Consider the following 6,000-nt stretch of genomic DNA (forward strand, 5'->3'; position numbering starts at 1 on the left):
AAACAATTAAAAACTAAGAAAATTATAGGTTTGATAGACTAATTTGGTCTCAGTGGAAATTAACCACTATCATCATAATAATAATAATAATAATAATAAAAAATTGTGGTGCCACAAAGAATTAGAAGATAAGAGAAAGTCAAGATGTTGCAAATACGTAATCGGCCCTAATAAAAAAAGTTATAAAGTATCTATGTATTTTAACTAGTATTAAGAAGAAAATTAATATCGATAAAATAAGAAGAAACTTTCATGAGATCCATAGTGAAATGAGACTTTGGGAAATTACATTTCAATTTCAAATAAATTGTTACAATACAAATGTCCTAAAATTTACAACTTATTAAACATTGGTGATTTAGGAATTCTTTTCTTAAATATTTTCAAGCACATCAATAAAATATAAAGAAAACCAAATTATTTTTTACCTTTTTTCTTAAGGTTTAGTTTACCATTGTTAACTTTAATGGATGTTAATAACCATCATCAACATCAACATCATTCTAGTTGAATGTAACATAAGGAATATGTATTAAATCAAATGCTATTTAAAATGTCCACCTTCTCTCACCACCTACACCTTCAACCTTAAAGTTAAAAAGAAAATAAGGAACATTGATGACCCTCAGTATTGCACCAATAATGTTGGAACTCCCAAGAGTCTCAATTTTAATTATTAACCTAGACTTGGTACAAACTTAAGAGAGGTCGACACTATATGTGTAGCAGACACTATATCTTTCTGTTTATAATTTATGTGCACATGATAGATGTTTTAATGTAGATTAGATGAACAAAAATATAGTCAAGTTCTCAAGCTAAATATGCTATAGGAAAATGAAATTTCATGAATAACTTGCAAAAATGAATTGGAAAATACCTACGATAATTGCATGAAATGGAAAACACAATTTACTTTGAAATAAAATACATGGAAAGAAAACATGAAATCTATGTTACAAAAGTTAAAAACAACACTCAAAAGTCATACAATAAAAGCATCTAAAAGAAATTTCGTGAGGTATCTACATATCTGAACTCCACCCTCAATATCTAAAATATGTTCTAGTATGATAAGGAACATAAATAAAGAGTTTATTGTTGAAATCGATGAAGAAAATGGGTGATTTGTTGGCTGCTATAGGATTCCCTCTTTTGCTATATGAAAAAACATCAAACCAAAATTATTGCTATTATGGCTAAAATGTAATTCTAAGAAGAGATAATGGGGTAGGAATGATGGGAAATGGTCATATTTAGCTAAAAAAAGAATATAATAACTAATTCTAAGCTTCAGCACTATGAAACCAAGTTTTGTTCACCCTTTGTAATCATAATCTTGGTTACCCAATAAATCATGCAATTGTAGAAATTGAAACAACAGGGAAACAAAATGGAATTGGTTCTGAAAATGCAATGGTTTGAATGCATTAAGATGGGTTACACTTTTGGGCCAAATGTGGTGAAGAAATTTCAAAATTTTACTCTTTTATCGAATTGAAGCCCTCAAAATTCATAAAAGCATTGTGAATTTTGATTCGATGTAAAAAGACAATTTGTGGATAATTATGTTGTTGTCCTAATGATATTTTTTGCAAAAAGAATAGTGTTGTATAGGATGTTACATTTCCATTAAATGAAATGCTTGTACTTGCAAATTTCCGCACATATTAAGTGTTATGTGTGTGTTCGTGTAGCATAACTTAGTCTAAAATGTGTAATTTTTAATACATATCTATATTTATATAGACAAATAGATAGAGATAACTAAGTTTTTTATATCAAAAAAATATTTTATTTTTTTTGTAACTTGGAAAAGTAATATTTCAATTGCATATTGTAGACACATGTATCTGCATAAGTTTTTTTTTCAACTATTTAAATAAATTGAGAAATCAAGAGTACCCTTTTGAAGAGGACTCATAATCAAATATAGTGGGATTTCTTTTTAAATTTGTTGTGTATATTTTATGTTATTGATTTTTTATTCAGCATCTTTGAAATGATCCAAAAAAATTCAAGCATTATATTTAAAATAAATTAGATGAAAAATATCAAATTAATTCGAATATGTCAAACTCATATGCCACTAGATAGAGGATTCCTTCATGAATCCAACATGATTAAATCCACCACTTAAGGACAAATGTTTCCCTAAGTCCGCTAGGGTACAAAATGGTGTTGCAAAGAAATCTATAGAAGGGGTGCTAAAATTGTGGTTTTTAGCACCTCAAAATCTCGATCAAGTGCTTAAATTATAAATTTGAATAGCTCAACCGAGGGTTTAATAAACCCTCAATTGAGTCATTTACATGGTTAACTAGGGGATATATTGAGTCATTTACGCGGTTAAGTAGGGGCTTGATCAAGCCATTTATGTGGTTAACCATGGGCTCGATCGAGCCTTTGTAAAAATAATGTTTTCCAAACAACAAAGAGGTTTTATGTTTAAGGATAGGATCCTTATGTGAACCCCATAGATTTAGAATCAAGAAGTATCTAAAATTAAATCCATTAATAATTTACCCAAGTCAATATGATATTATTTCACTTAAAATGAAAATTCAACTAGATATAGGTAATCAACAACATTAATTTTTTTTCTGTTATTAATAAATGTCATGTGTGAGTTTGATATAAATCATGGAAAGAGTTACACACATTCTTCACATTAGATTGTGTGCAACACATATACATACATACATACATACATACATACATCATGTTATGACTAATCTCTTGTAGATAACCTCGAAAGGAATAAAATTGAATAAAACTTATTTCAATGATAAGGAATTGATTTAAATACTTGGAATAAAAAAGTATCTAAAATTAAATCCATTAATAATTTACCCAAGTCAATATGATATTATTTCACTTAAAATGAAAATTCAACTAGATATAGGTAATGAACAACATTAATTTTTTTTATTTATGTTATTAATAAATGTCATGTGTGAGTTTGATATAAATCATGGAAAGAGTTACACACATTCTTCAAATTAGATTGTGTGCAACACATATATATACATACATACATACATACATATATATATATATATATATATATATATATATATATATATATATATATATATATATATATATAGATAGATATATATATATATATAGATATATATATATATATATAGATATAGATATAGATATATAGATATAGATATCTATATCTATATCTATATCTATATATATATATATATATATATCATGTTATGACTAAACTCATGCAGATAACCTCGAAAGAAATAAAATTGAATAAAACTTATTTCAATGATAAGGAATTGATTTAAATACTTGGATAGATAAGTAAATTTAGGACAGTTGATAACATTATATAAAAATTATAAAAATTTTATTGTATATTTTTTTTGACCTATATTAAATTGCAATGGGTTTGACTTATATCATGTTATGACTATGCTCTTGTATATAATCTCAAAAGAAATAATATTGAATAAAACATCCTGTTTTTTACACTTGAGATCTTTCAAAATTGAATAAAAATTATTTCAATCCTACTGGTTTATTTTAATTGAAACTTGAGAAAAGAAATTGATTGAAATACTAAAAAATGTTGACCATGAAATGGTATATGGGCGGGTCACAAAAAACTTCCATATATAGATTTTTTATTATAATATGAATGACTTTAGAATTCAAATAATTTAATTTCAAAATTGAACTATATTAACATACATGTTGATTGCATTAAAATATAATTTGTACAAGCCAATATGATGCATATTTCTAATTCTTTCCATGTTCAATATTAAATTGATACATGATATATTTTAGTTTGTTTTAAGTATCAAAGTGACTTGCATCATAGTAAGATTGTACATATATTGTGTTATGACTAAGCTCTTGTACATGACTTCAAAAGAAATTAAATTGAATAAAACTTATTTATTTTTTACAAGACATCTTTTACAATGGAATAAAGTTTATTTCAATTCTATTTGTGTTTTTTAATTGAACCTTGAGATAAGGAATTAATTGAAATATACTTAAAATAGTTGGTCATGCAATGTTATATGGGTGGGTTGCAAAATTTTCCATATACAGATTTTTTAGATGATATTATGGATGACCTTAGAATTCAAATAATTTATTTTTAAAATCATTATAATAACATACATGTTGATTGCACTAAAAGGTACTTTCTACAAGCCAATATGAAGCATATTTGTAATTCTTTCCATGCCCAATATTAAATTTACAAATGATACATTTTAGTTCATTTTAAGTATCAAAGTGACTATCATCATAGTAAGATTGTATTTATATTATGACTAATCACTCGTGGATGAATTGAAAAGAAATAAAGTTGAATAATACTTATTTCAATCAGATTTGTGTTTTTTAATTGAACCTTGAGATAGCCAAGAAAATTTAGGAAAGTTCATATTTAATTAAATAATATATTATAGAAACATATAGCATTAATTGTTTTTTGGTCTATTATATTCCAATACATATGAATTAAATGTCATGTTATGAATAAGCTCTTATAAATGACATCAAAAGAAACAAAATTGAATAAAACTTATTTGTTGTTTACCATACATATTTTAAAATTGAATTTAAAACTTGTTTCAATCCTATTTGCGTTTTTTAGTTCAACCATCATATATTTTAGTTCATTTTAAGTATCAAAGTGACTTCCATCACAACTTAAGGTTGTACTTATTTTCTTATTCTATGAAACTAGATATCAAAATTATTATATTTTTTAGTAAAAGTTATACTATATAGAAACAATTTTAGACTAGTGAAATAATTAATAAATCCATATACTTCAAAATTTAATGAACATCCATAAACAAGGTTAATAAAAACCAATAAAATGAAATAATAAGCATCCATAAACTGATATAATGTTCATGTACATCCATAAACTGTCCATGTATGAAAATATACAACGTTTGTATCACATGTGAATATGCCTTATGAAACGGGCCTAAAAACATATAAACTATCCACTATAAGTACCAACGGAACTCCTATGTGAGATTTTCTCCGTAAAGTAATCTTCCATAGTCTAGTACTGAAATATAACACATTCAAATTCAAATGAATTAGATAATTACTTGTACAAAATAAACAATATGGAAATAAATTATTTTGAACCACATTTAATTATAGATATGAATCTACTAATCTCACTCGATTCCAAATGAAAGACATTTAGGATGGGGGTCTGATGAATCTGGGTTTTGTGCTCCCATGCTTGTGTCTCAAAGATTAGGGCATCTATAGCTATAATTACACTCGTGCATCCACATAACAATGACATCGACAACACTGTATATATGGGCCTATTTACATAATGGCAATGAGAAATTATAATTAGTATATGTATTAATTAACATGCATGTAACTTAAAAAAAGAGTGTTGAAATCTTAGGAATAAAAAGGTTTACGCTAATTGCAAGTCCATGTGGATGTACATAGTGACTCTCCTCCACACGAGTGTTATGAGGTGGAGGTGGATGTGGATGTAAGGACCCCTTCCACATTTACCCATTTTTATAAGCTCTCCGGGGTAAACATGAGCTTAGTGTCACTATGATATGACCAGAGTTCCAAGTTCCAGATATGGAAGTGGGGCCAACTAACAGACAACTTAAATCCATCCCTCAAGGACTACAAACCACTCAAGAACCTATAAACCACCGCAGGTGATCAATACCTGAGTTGGAACTCTCTTTCACAAGAGAAACTCCCCAACCACACCCACAACACTGCATGCATGCAGTTGGGAGGCTATAAGTGCACGCATAGGTCTGGCTACCAACAATTATGACCTAAATTCATCATTTTAGTGCATGTTGTCACAAGATCTATGCCACTTTTTTAGGCTAGCCTCTCGGTCATTTCCCAATGCTTCATGTAACTTTACAGAATCATTTCAATAAGGATAAAAATGCTCCGTAAACAAAACTTGAGCTAGATCTTGACCATTACATGCTAATGCAAGAT

The sequence above is a fragment of the Pinus tabuliformis genome, chromosome 3_2, assembly GCF_031772625.1.
Source record: "Pinus tabuliformis cultivar Carrire ecotype Pingquan chromosome 3_2, CPIR1, whole genome shotgun sequence".
In the NCBI taxonomy this organism is placed as follows: domain Eukaryota; kingdom Viridiplantae; phylum Streptophyta; class Pinopsida; order Pinales; family Pinaceae; genus Pinus; species Pinus tabuliformis.